Below are 14267 nucleotides of genomic sequence, written 5' to 3'. Positions count from 1 at the left end.
TAAGCCAATCATAACAATTCTGTTCCCCACTTCTCCAGTCTCCTGGCAGGTGGGAGCCATGACCCAGATCTGGCCCTTGAGATCTGTTATGGACTGAATTGTGCCCCCCACTCCCCATTCAAATATTAAAGCCTTAACCCCCAATGTGACTACATTTGGAGATAGGGCCTTTAAGGAGGTAATTAAAGCTAAGTGAGGTCATGAGGATGGGGCTCTAATTCAATATGACTGGTGTCTTTAGAAGAAGAAGAGACACCAGATCTCTCCCTCCCTCTCTCTCTCTGAACAGAGGAAAGACCATGTGAAGATGCAGCAAGAAGACAGCCATCTTCAAGCCAGGAAGAGAGGCTTCATCAGGAAAAAAAAAAAAAAAAAAAGCAGCAAAAACTGACAGAATTGAAGGGACAAATATTTCTATAGTAATAGAGACTTTAATACCCCACTCACAATAATAGAACAATTGGACAAAAGTAAGGAAATAGAGGACTTAACACAATAAACCAACTAGATCTAACAGACATATATAGAACACTTCACCCAACAACAACAGCATACACATTTTTCTCAAGTGCACATGGGACATTTTCTAAGATAGACCATATGTTAGGCCATAAAGTAAGTCTCAATAGATAGCAAAAGATAGATATCATTAAAAGTATCTTCTCTTACCACAATGGGATGAAGTTAGAAATCAATAACAAAATTAAAACTGGAAAATTCATAAATGGTAGAAATTAAATAATATGCTTTTAAATAACAATGGACGAAAAAAGAAATCACAAGGAAAACTAGAAAATACTTAGAGATGAATGAAAATGGAAACACTTAAAAACAAAACTACCACAGGAATTCCCTGGTGGTCCAGTGGTTAGGACTCCGCACTTCCCCTGCAGGGGGCACTAAGATCCTGCAAGCCATATAACACACCAAAACAAAACAAAACAAAACAAAACTACCCTATGATCCAGCAATTACACTCCTGGGTGTTTATCCAAAGGAAACAAAATCACTATCTAGATATATGTACCCCCCCCATTCATTGCAGCACTATTTGCAATAGCTAAGACATGGAAACAACCTAAGTGTACAGTGACAAATGATGATAAAGCAAATGTGGTGTATATACACAGTGGAATATTATTCAGCCATAAAAAAGAACGAAACCCTGCCCTTTGTGACATGAATGGACCCTGAAGGCATTTTGCTAAGTGAAGTAAATCAAACAGAGAAAGACAAATACCATATGATCTCATTTATATGTGAATCTAAAAAAACCCCAAACAAAGACACAGAGAACAGATCAGTGGTTGCCAGAGGTGAGAGATAGGGGGTGGGCAAAATGGGTGAAGTTGGTCAAAAGGTACAATTTTCAGTCTTCCAGTTATAATTATATCCTGGGGATATAATTTACAGCATGGTAACTATACTTAACAATACTGTATTGTACATTTGGAAATTACTAAGAGAGTAAATCTTAAAAGTTCTCATCACAAGGAAAAAAAATTTGTAACTGTGTGTGGTGATGGATACTATAAATATCATGGTAATCATTTCATGATATATACATATATCAAATCATTATGTTGTACACCTAGAACCAATACAATGTTATATGTCAATTATATCTCAATAAAAAAGGAAAAATAAAACTTTGAAAAAAACCCCAAGAAAATGAAAACATGATATAACAAAATCTATGGGACACAGCAAAGGCAGTGCTAAGAGGGAAATCTATAGTTATAAATGCATTAAAAAAGACAAAATCTTAATTAGGAGCATGGGATTAACAGACACACACTACTATATATAAAATAGATAAGCAAAAAGGATTTATTGTACAGCACAGGGGACTATATTCAATATTTCATAATACCTATAATGGAAAATAATCTGAAAAAAATATATAAATGAATCACTTTGCTGTACACCTGAACTAACACAATACTGTAAATCAACTATACTTCAATTTAACCTCCCCACACACAAAAAACAAAACCCCCCGCAAGATCTTAAATCAACAACTTAAGGAACTAGAAAAAGAAGAACTAAACCCAAAGTTAGCAGAAGGAAATGATAAAGATTAGAGCAGAGATACACAAAACAGAGAATAGAAAAACAAAAGAAAATCAATAAAACCAAAAGGTGGTTCTTCAAAAAGATTTAAAAAACGACAAATCTCTAGCTAGATGGACCAAGAAAAAAAGAGAGAAGACTCAAATTACTAAAAATCAGAAATGAAAGTGGGGGCATTACAGAAATAAAAAGACTTATAAGAGAGTGTTATAAACAACTTCACACCGAAATATTAGATAATCTGGATGAAATGGGGAAATACCTAGAAACACAAAACCAACACCAAGACTAAATCACCAAGAAATAGAAAATCTGAATAGATCTATAGCTAGTATGGAGATTGAATCAGTAAACAAAAATCTCCCAACAAAGAAAAATCGAAAACATGATGGCTTCACTGGTGAATTCTACCAAACACTTCAAGGAGAACTAATGCCAATCCTTACCACTTTTTCAAAACACAAGGAGGTGAAGACTTACACAATGAAAATAACAGAACACTGCTGAAAGAAATGAAAGAAGACCTAAGTAAATGGAAACACATCCCATGTTCAGGGATTGGAAGACGTATTGTTAAAATGTCAATATTACCCAAAGCAATCTACAGATTCAGTGCAATCCTTATCAAAATCCCAATGATGATTTTTGCAGAAATAGTAAAACACATCCTAAAATTCACATGGAATCTCAAGGGACCCCCAATAGCCAAAACAATCTTGAAAAAGAACAAAACTGGAGGGCTCACAGTCCTCATGTCAAAACTTACTACAAAGCTACAACAATCAACTGGCATAAAGGCAGACATAGAGACCTATGGAATATAATAAACAGCCCAGAGGTAAACCCTCACATATATGGTCAAATGATTTTTGACAAAGGTGCCAAGACTATTCAATAGGGAAAAGATAGTCTTTTCAACAAAGTGTGCTGGGAAAACTGAATATCCACACATAAAAGAAGTTAGACCTTACCTAACACCATATAGAAAAGTTAAATTCAAAATGGATCAACAGCTAAATGTAAGAACTAAAACAATAAAACTCTTAGAGAAAACACAGGACAAAAGCTCCACAACACTGGATTCAGCAATGATTTCTTGGTTATTATACCAAAGGCATAAGTAATAAAAGAAAAAAATAGACAAATTGGACTTCATGAAAATTAAAAAAACTAAAAATTTTGCATCAAAAGACATTAACCACAGAGTAAAAAGGCAACCCACAGAATGGGAGAAAATATTTGCAAATCATGCATCTGATAAGGGATTAATATCCAGAATATACAGACAACTTCCAAAACTCAACAGAAAAAAAAATACAAAAATAGGCAAAGAACTTGAACAGAAATTTCTCCAAATAAAATACATAAATGGACAATAAGCACAGGATAGGATGCTCAACTATCATTAGGGAAATGCAAAGCAAAACTACAATGAAATACCAGCTTACACCCATTAGGATGGCTACTATTAAAAAGCAAACAAACAAAAAGACCCCAGAAAACAGCAAGTGTTGGTTAGAGAGGATGTGGAGAAATTGGAAAGCTTATGCACTGCTTGTGGGAGTGTAAAATGGCATAGCCACTGGGGAAAACAATATGGTGGTTCTTCCAAAATTTAAAAATAGAAATACCATATGATTCAACAATTCCACTTTTGAGTATATACCCAAAAGAATTGAAAGCAGGGTCTTGAAGAAATATTTGTATACCCTTGTTCACAGAAGCATTATTAAACAGCTAAAAATGTGGAAGCAACCCAGGTGTCCCTTAACTGATGAGTGGATAAGCAAAATGTGGTATATACATACAATGAGATATTATTCAGCCTTAAACAGGAAGGGACTTCCCTAGTGGTGCAGTGATTAAAAATCCACCTGCCAGTGCAGGGGACATGGGTTCGATTCCTGATCTGGGAAGATCCCACATGCTGCGGAGCAACTAAGCGTGTGCGCCATAACTACTGAGCCCACGCACCACAACTACTTAAGCCTGTGCACTCTAGGGCCCACACGCCGCAACTACTGAGCCCGTGTGCTGCAGCTACTGAAGCCCGCGTGCCTAGAGCCCGTGCTCCGCAACAAGAGAAGCCACCGCAATACGAAGCCTGCACACCGCAACTAAGAGTAGCCCTCACTTGCTGCAACTACAGAAAGCCTGCATGCAGCAAACGAAGACTCAACACAGACAAAAATAAATAAATTAAATAAATAAATTTATTAAAGAAAAGAAGGGGACCCCCCTGGGGATCCTTTAAAATATATATATATATAGTGTTGCTTATTCTGTTCGCCCCTCCAGATTCATCCTTCTCCCTCTCTGCCCTGCTTTGTGTCCTAGAACACTATTCTAGGATGCTGACCTATATGGACTTCTGCTTTGCCTTCTAGCTTCCACCTGGGTTTAGCCCATGGGAAGCACCAGCAGGAGATGAGAGGCAGGAGAGGAGACTGGAGTATTTGTTCCTAATACCCACCTGTAACAGAGAACAAACCTGACTCCACATTGGATCTATTCCTTTAGCTCTAACCTTTGTGCTCTGTTGCCTGTACTAGTCATGCTGGCTCTACATCTTTGTCTCAAATAATAAAAGACTGTTGCCTAAAGCCTGAAATATACATCATACCCCTTTCTCAAGGCTGTCTCCGAGGCTTGACCTTTAAAGGTATGACACTTTTCATTCATATAGAGATAAAAAGTTGCAGAATAGAGAATAACATTTGTCTTATTGGAGGTTTACAGGAACATTGTGACCAGACTTAGGTGGACAGCTGTAAGAACAAAGGATTATCACAACACTCCCAGGGCAACAACCAGCCACACCTGTTCCCCACTTAGCATAAAAGAAGCTTGAGGGACTTCCCTGGGGGCACAGTGGTTAAGAATTCACCTGCCAATACAGGGGACACAGGTTCGAGCCCTGGTCTGGGAAGATCCCACATGCCGTGGACCAACTAAGCCTGTGAACCACAACTACTGAGCCTGCGCTCTAGAGCCTGCGAGCCACAACTACTGAAGCCTGTGCACCTAGAGCCCATGCTCCGCAACGAGAAGCCACTGCAATGAGAAGCCTGTGCACCACAACGAAGAGTAGCCCCCACTCTCTGAAACTAGAGAAAGCCCGCCCACAACAACGAAGACCCAACGCAGCCATAAATAAATAAATACTCAATCTGATTTTAAAAAAAAAAAAGAAACTTGACTTCTAACTCGGTTAAGATGATTCTTTGGGACACCAGTCCGCCACCTTCTTGGTCTGCTGGCTTTCCAAATAAAGTCACTATTCCTTGTCCCAACACCTCATCTCTCGATTTATTGGCCTGTTGTGTGACAAGCAGTAGAGCTTGGACTCAGTAACGCACCTACCTCACTACCTCTTGTATTCCTCTTCCAGTCAAAGTCAGGTGGCCCTTCTACGGGGCTACAGTAACAGTGCTCCTTTGGGTCAATGGGTGGTAACAGTTTTCCACTGGTGAGTCCCTGGGTGCTTCACCATTCCTTGTTTTTTCTCTTACCCTGACTAAATGGTCTCTTCATTAATTCTGATGTGCTCTTTGAGTACGCCATCTCTTCTTGCAAAGGTGTTAACTGATAAACTCTATTAATAAACTCTTTGAAAGAAGACACATCTGATCATTCAGAGTGGCATAAGATTTGAAAGAAAGTTGTGCTGATTCACTCAAGCACATATGCAGTTCTTGCAACCTAAACAGGAAAAGAACCTGTCCTACTGCCTGCTGATGGCTTGCACAGTAGCTTCCTCCTCAGAGAGAGGACGAATTCCAGCCCAGTTCTTATCCTCATGGAGACAGAGTCCTTGCCATCGAAAATTTTCCTTTAAAAAGTGCTGTGTGCTACAATCTCTTCAAAAATTGGTTTTGTGGTACCTTCTAAGGCTGGACGTAAGTATACCCTATGACCCAGCAATTCCATTCCACCAAAAGAAATGAGTACACGTATTCATCAAAAGGAATGAACATAGTTGCATTATTTATAATAATCCCAAACTAGGAACTATCATATGGTGGTATATTCATACAATGAAATACTATACAACATTAAGAATTATCTATTGATATATGCAACATGGATGAACCTCACATAATGTTGAAAAAAGCCAGACACACAAAAAGGTACATGATTCCATCATTATAAAGTTTAAAAACAGGCAAAACCAATGTATAAGTGGTGGAAGTCATGAAAGAAATTACTCTGGAGTAGGAGGGGGACAGTGTGGTAGTGTTCATGTGTTGGGAAAATTCATCATTACTGTACACTTTCTACTTGTGCACTATTCTGCATGTACATTGTATTTAAATTAAAAGTTTACATTTTAGAAAGTGCCTTGTGGAATCGCTGCATGTCAGAGACACTCTTGTACCAGAAAATTGTTTTAGGGCTTCCTGTGTCTAGAGTGGGCTCCATAGGAGGTAGAAGACTTTTGTGTCTGCCCCCTGGTATCCAGCTTCCCAGCCCATGAGACAACAAGCACTCCCAGAATGAGGCCACAGTCTAGAGAAGCAGTAGCAAGTACTGCTCAGAACCAGCTCTGCCACCTGCTGTTAGGCCAGGGTCAGTGGAACAGAATGGGCCCTTTTTGAAGACATTTTGGTCTTTCCCAGCCCTCCACCATGAGCTGTGTGGCCCTGGAAAATTCTCTTCCTCTCTCCAAGACTCAGATCCCTCCTCTGGAAATTGAGGGAGGGTACCAGATGCCAGAGATCCCCAAAGCTCACCTAAGGCACTTATTAAAATGAAAATTTGGGATTTCCCTGGTGGTCCAGTGGTTAAGAATCTGCCTTCCAATGCAGGGGACGCGGGTTCGATCCCTGGTCAGGGAACTAAGATCCCACATGCTGTGGGGCAACTAAGCTCCCGCGCCACAACTACTGAGCCCGCGTGCTCTGGAGCCTGCGTGCCACAACTAGAGAAGCCTGCATGCCACAACGAAGGGCCCACACACCACAACGAAAGATCCCAGATGCTGCAACGAAGATCCTGCGTGCTGCAACTAAGACCTGATGCAGCCAAATAAAATAAATGAAAATTACTAAAAAATAATAATAAAATAAAATGCAAATTCTATGGCACAACCCCAGATCTGAATCAGAAGCTATGAGAGTGGGATTTGGTCATATTTTAAATCCCAAAATAATTCAGTGAGCCAGGTGTGTGGAAAACATGACAAGGCATATCATCTCCAAGGACCCTACCAGCTGTTATTTATCTGACATTTTGCCCCCATGGTTCTTGGGGCTCAGGGTTCTGGATCACAAAGACTGAGACAAAACAGCCCCTATCAGATGCGAGTTACCTTGGACTCTAATTGGTAAATTTAATTCATTTGTATTTACTATAATTACTGTAATAGGACTTATTCTGTATTTTCTGCTTAGGGTATTTCTCTCTCTCTTTTTTTTCTTCTTTCTTACTTTCCAATAGATTTAGCCAAAAAAAATTTTTTTTCTTGTTGGTTGTGCCGTGCGGCTTGCGGGATCTCAGTTCCCCAACCAGGGATTGAACCTGGGCCACAGCAGTGAAAGTGCCAAATCCTAACCACCAGACCGCCAGCGAACTCCCTAGCAAGTTTTCATTTATTGGTTTAAAAAGATTACATACTATTTTTGTTCTTAGCGTGGTTAATTGCCTTAATATCCATTCTTATATTCATATACCCTCATCGTCATCTTAACATCTTCCCAGAACAGGACATGTGCTTCAGCGTGCTTTACATCTCCTTTTATCTCTTGCTTTATATCTGATTTTAGAGGAAAGCTTTCAGCTATTAACCATTAAGTATGATGTTACTTGTGGGTCTGTCATAAACTACCTTTATTATGTTGAGATATGTTCCCTCTATATCAACCCTGATGAGAGTTTTTATCACGAATGGATATTGAATTTTGTCAAGTGCTTCTTTTGCATCTATTGAGATGACCATGCGATTTGTATCCTTCCTTTGTTGATGTGGTGTATCACACTGATTGATAATGTGAATAATGAACCATCCTTGCATCCATGGAATAAATCCCACTTGACCATAGTGTTTGTTTCTTTTTATACATTGTTGAATTCAATTTGCTAATATTTTGTTGAGGATTTTTGCATCTCAGAATTTTATTCATCAAAGATATTGGCCTGTAGTTCTTTTTTCTCTGGGGCACTGTCCTTGTCTGGTTTTGGTATCAGGATAATTACGGCCTCATAGAATGAATTTGGGAGTGTCCCCTCCTCTTCAATTTTTTGGTATAGTTTGAGAAGGATAGGTATTCGCTCTTCTTTATATGTTTGGTAGAATTCCCCTGTGAAGCTATCCATTCTCGGACTTTCATTTGCTTGGATTTTTTTTTTTTAATTACAAATTCAATTTCACTATTAGTGATCAGTCTGTTCAGTTTGTCTATTTCTTTCTGATTCAATCTTGGAAGATTTATGTTTGTAGAAATTTATCTGTTTCTTCCAGGTTGTCCAATTTGTTGGCATGTAACTGTTTGTAGTATTATGATTTTTTGTATCTCTATAACTTCTCTTTCACTTCTTATCTTATGTGAATCCTCTTTCTTTTGTACTTGATGAGCCTGGCTAAAGGCTTATAAATTTTGGTTTACTTTTCAAAAAACCAGCTCTTGGTTTCATTCATCTTTTCTATTGTTTGTTTCTATCTTACTTATTTCCTCTCTGATCTTTATTATTTCCTTCCTTCTGCTGACTTTGGGCTTTGTTCCTCTTCTAATTCCTCTAGATGGTAGGTTAGGTTATTTGAGATATTTGTTTCTTGGGTAAGCCTGTATTGCTATAAACTTCCCTCTTTGAACTGCTTTTGCTGTGTCCCATAGATTTTGGAAAGTTGTGGGGTTTTTTGTTTTTTAAATTTTTAATTTATTTTTAAATTTATTTTTGACTGTGTTGGGTCTTTGTTGCTGCGCACGGGCTTTCGTTAGTTGTGGCGAGAGGGGGCTACTCTTCATTGCGGTGCATGGGTTTCTCATTGTGGTGGCTTCTCTTGTTGCAGAGCATGGGCTCTAGGTGCGCAGGCTTCAGCAGTTGTGGCAGGCAGGCTCAGTAGTTGTGGCACACAGGCATAGTTGCTCTGCGGGATCTTCCTGGACCAGGGCTCAAACCTGTGTCCCTTACATTGGCAGTTGGATTCTTAACCACTGCTCCACCAGGGAAGCCCTGGAAAGCTGTGTTTTTATTTTCATTTGTCTTGAGGTACTGTCTGATTTCCTCTTTGATTTCATTGACTCACTGGTTTTCTAGATTCCATATGTAAACAATATTATACAGTATTTGTTTTTCTCTTTCTGACTTGCTTCACTCTGTATGACAGTCTCTAGGTCCATCCACATCTCTGCAAATGGCACCATTTCGTTCCTTTTTATGGCTGAGTAATATTCCATTGTATATGTGTACCACATCTTCTTTATCCATTCCTCTGTTGATGGACATTTAGGTTGCTTCCACGCCCTGGCTATTGTTAGTGCTGCAATGAACATGGGGTGCATATATTTTTTGGAATTATGCTTTTCTCCAGGTATATGCCCAGGAGTGGGATTGCTGGGTCGTATGGTAGTTCTATTTTTAGTGTTTTAAGGAACCTCCATACTGCTCTCCATAGTGGCTGTACCAATTCACATTCCCGCCAGCAGTGCAAGAGTGTTCCCTTTTCTCCACACCCTCTCCAGCATTTATTGTTTGTAGATTTTCTGATGATGGCCATTCTGACTGGTGTGACGTGATACCTCATTGTAGTTTTGATTTGTATTTCTCTAATAATTAGTGATGTTGAGCATCTTTTCATTTGTTTGTTGGCCATCTGTATGTCTTCTTTGGAGAAATGTCTTTAGACATGATCTAAAGACAAATTTAGATATTCCACCCAATTTTTTTTTTTTTTTTTTTTTAGGGTGGACGTCAGTTAAGGGAAACTTTTATTAAAAGTCACAAAAGAATTTAGAAAAGTAGTTTTTCCAACCATGTTAAATATTTAGATGCAATTTAAATAAAAAAGACTGTGGACTATTCATTCTCATTGGACTTATTCTTAGCAAAACTTTTTACTTGCATTTTTTTCTTATTAGTTATCTGTTTTATACATATTAGTGTATACATGTCAATCCCAATCTCCCAGTTCATCCCACCACCACCACCCCTGCCACTTTCCCCCCATGGTGTCCATATGTTTGTTCTCTACATCTGTGTCTCTATTTCTGCCTTGCAAACCGTTCCACCCATTTTTTGATTGGGTTGTTTGTTTTTCTGATATTGAGCTGTTTGTATATTCTGGAAATCAATCTCTTGTCAGTTGCTTCATTTGCAAATATTGTCTCCCATTCTGAGGGTTGTCTTTTCGTCTTGTTTATGGTTTCCTTTGCTGTGCAAAAGCTTTTAAGTTTCATTAGGTCCCATCTGTTTATTTTTATTTTCATTACTCTAGGAGGTGGGTCAAAAAAGATCTTGCGGGCTTCCCTGGTGGCACAGTGGTTGAGAGTCCGCCTGCCGATGCGGGGGGACACGGGTTCGTACCCCGGTCCGGGAAGATCCCACATACCGCGGAGAGGCTGGGCCCATAAGCCATGGCCGCTGAGCCTGCGCGTCCGGAGCCTGTACTCCGCAACGGGAGAGGCCACAACAGTGAGAGGCCCGCGTACCTCAAGAAAAAAAAAAAAAGATCTTGCTGCAATTTATGTCAGATCGTGTTCTACCCAGGTTTTCCTCTAAGAGTTTTATAGTGTCCAGCCTTACATTTAGGTCTTTAATTCATTTTTATTTTTGTGTATGGTGTTAGGGAGTGTTCTAATTTCATTCTTTTACATGTAGCTGTCCAGTTTTCCCAGCACCACTTATTGAAGAGGCTGTCTTTTCTCCATTGTATATTCTTGCCTTTGTCATAGATTAGGTGACCATAGGTGTGTGGGTTTATCTCTGGGCTTTCTATCCTGTTCCACTGATCTCTATTTCTGTTTTTGTGCCAGTACCATACTGTCTTGATTACTGTAGCTTTGCAGTATAGTCTGAAGTCAGAGAGCCTGATTCCTCCAGCTCCATTTTTCTTTCTCAAGTTTGCTTTGGCTATTCGGGGTCTTTTGTGTTTCCACACAAATTGTAAAAATTTTTGTTCTAATTCTGTGAAAAATGCCACTGGTAATTTGATAGGGAGCGCATTGAATCTGTAGATTGCTTTGGGTAGTATAGTCATTTTCACCATATTGATTCTCCCAATCTAAGAACATGGTATATCTCTCCATCTGTTTGTGTCATCAGGTGCATATGTTTTAATGAGCGTTATATCCTCTTCTTGTATTGATCCTTCTATCATTATATAATGTTCTTCTTTGTCTTTTGCTATAAACTTTTAAAAAAGTCTACTTTGTCTTATCTCAGTATTGCTACCCTAGCTTTCTTGTTGTTTCCATTTGCATGAAATATATTTTGCCATCCCCCTCATTTTCAGTCTCTGTCTTCAGCTCTGAAGTGAGTCTCCTGTAAGCAGCACATAGATGGCTTTTTTTTTTTTTATTCCAATCATCCACCCTACACCTTTTGATTGGAGCATTTGGTCCACTGACACTTTAAGTGATTATTGATAGGTATGAACTTACTGCCATTTTGTTGTTTTCTGGTTGTTTTTGTAGTTTTTCTGTTCTTTTTCTTCTTTATTTTCTTCCCCTGTGATTTGATGATTTTCTTTAGTGGTATGCTTGTGCTCCTTTCTCTCTAGTTTTTGAGAATCTATCGTAGGTTTTTGATTTGTGATTACCATGAGGTTCATACATGTTGACCTATACCTACTTGTTTGAAACTGGTAGTTAAAGTTCAAATACTTGCTAGAAGATCTACATTTTGTGTTTTCCTCACACGTCTTGTGTTTTTGGTGCTATATTTTACATCTTCATGTCTATTCCTTAATTGGTTACTGTAGTTATAGTTACTTTTACTTCTTAGTCTTCATAGTAGCTTATTTAAGTGGTTGATCCACAGCCTTTATTATATATTTGCGTTTATTAGTGGGATTTCTCCTTTCTGATAGATAACTTCTTCTTGTAGCCTTTTCTTTTACACATAGAAAAGACCCTTTAACATTTCTTTTAGGGTTGGTTTAGTATTGATGAACTCTTTGCTTTTGCTTGTCTGAGAAGCTTTTTGTTTTTGCTTGTTTTTAATCTTTCCTTCAATTCTAAATGCTAATCTTGCTGGGCAGAATATCCTACGATTAGGTTTTTCCCTTTCAGTGCTTTAAATATATCATGCCACTCCCTTTTTACCTGAAGTTTCAAAAAGATCAGTTGATAGTCTTCTGGAGGTTCCCTTGTTTATGACTCTTTTTCCCTTGCTGCTTTTAGAATTCTTTCACTTTTGCCATTTTAATTATGATATGTCTTGGTATGGGTCTGTTTGGGTTCATTTTGTTTGGGACCCTCTGTGCTTCCTGTATCTGGACATCTGTTTCCTTCTTTAAGTTTAGGAAGTTTTCAGTCATAATTTCGTCAAATACATTTTTGACCCCTTTGTCTCTCTTCTCCTTCTGGGATACCTATAATGCGAATGTCGGTACCCTTAATATTGTCCCAGAGATTCCTTAAACTGTTCTCATTAAAAATTTTTTTTCTTGGGACTTCCCTGGTGGCGCAGTGGATAACACTCCGCACTCCCAAGGCAGGGGGCCTGGGTTAGATTTCTGGTCAGGGAATTAGATCCCATATGCATGCCGCAACTAAGAATTTGCATGCCACAACTAAGGAACCCATGTGCTGCAACTAAGGAGCCTGCAAGCCACAACCAAGGAGGCTGCAAGCCACAACTAAGGAGCCCACCTGCTGCAACTAAGGAGCCTGTGAGTTGCAACTAAGGAGCTGGCGAGCTGCAACTAAGACCCGGTGCAACCAACTAAATAAATATTTTTTTTAAAGTGCCATTAAAAAAAATTGCTTTTTCTTTTTGCTCTTCTGATTGGGTGATTTCCATTATTCTATCTTCCAGATCATTTAGGCATTCTGCATCACGTAGTCTGATGTTCATTCCTTCTAGTGCGTTTTTCATTTGTTATTGTATTATTCAGTGCTGACTGGTTCTTTTTTAAATTTTCTCATTCCTTGTTAAAATTTTCACTGCGCTCATCTATTCTTTCCTCTAATTCAGTTAGCGTTCTTATTACTAATGCTTTGAACTCTTATCTGGTAGATTGTTTCATTAGTTGTTCTTTGGTTGTTTTTTTTTTCTTCTTTTTTCATTTGAAATGAAATTCCTGTCTTCTCACTTTGCTTAACTTTCTCTGTCTCTATGAAATTAGGTAAGCCAGTTACCTATCACAGTCTTGAAAGGGTGTCCTTATGTGGGTGTGTCCCTATACAGTTTGCATGTGCCCAGTTGCTTTGGCGGGAGAGCTGGATCCGACGTGAGCAGAAGTCACATCTTCCCTCAGGGTGTGTTGGCAGCAATCACCTTGGTAAGAGGTGGGGCTGGAGATGAAGGCGCTAGAGCCAGAGCCAAGTCTGAGCCAGGGCTTCTCCTCTGTTCAGGGGCCAACATCACCCTACTGGTGGGGGCAGGTCCCAAGTTGCTGAAGCAGAAGCCCTGAAGGTCAGGTCCAAGCTGGCTCTGTTCCCTCTAAGTGTGTGCTCTCCCTCACCCAGGCATTGGCACCTCTACCCCAGAGAGAAGCAATGCTGGAGCGAGAGGGGCTGGAGCAGGCCCTTGGCAAGGGTCAGGCCATAGGCTGGGGTCGTCCTAGCAGTCAGAGTTCTGGACTACTCTTGTTCTGCTGCCTCTGCAAGCACCAGTAATGGCTGCCACTGCCTTGTTCAGATGCCATGTTAGGTCTGAGCCAATTCTATCCCCCACAGCTGCATAATGTCCTCACCCCTGGCAGCTTTCACCCTAGTAGAAAGCTGTACTGCAGAGTAAGCAGGGCTGTAATGGGCACTCAGCTCAGACTGGGGCATGTGCTTGGGCAGTTGCAGGAAACCAGCCAGAGCCCCAGGCAGTTTCAATCTGCTTCCTCCACCTTGTTTTGGGAGTAAGCAAGCATGTGCACACTCTTCACGAGTGCAGTCTTGGTTTCTTACAGCCTTGCTGTCAGTTCCACTGGCTTTCAAACCAGCTAAGCGACTTGTCCTCCCAGTGTTGGACCCCAGGGGCACCTAATGTGTAGTCTGAACCGCACACTCCCCAGGGAGGATCTCTTAAGCCCATGTAAT

Source organism: Tursiops truncatus, chromosome 14 (genome assembly GCF_011762595.2).
Source record: "Tursiops truncatus isolate mTurTru1 chromosome 14, mTurTru1.mat.Y, whole genome shotgun sequence".
NCBI lineage: Eukaryota > Metazoa > Chordata > Mammalia > Artiodactyla > Delphinidae > Tursiops > Tursiops truncatus.
Note: the sequence above shows the minus strand (reverse complement) of the source record.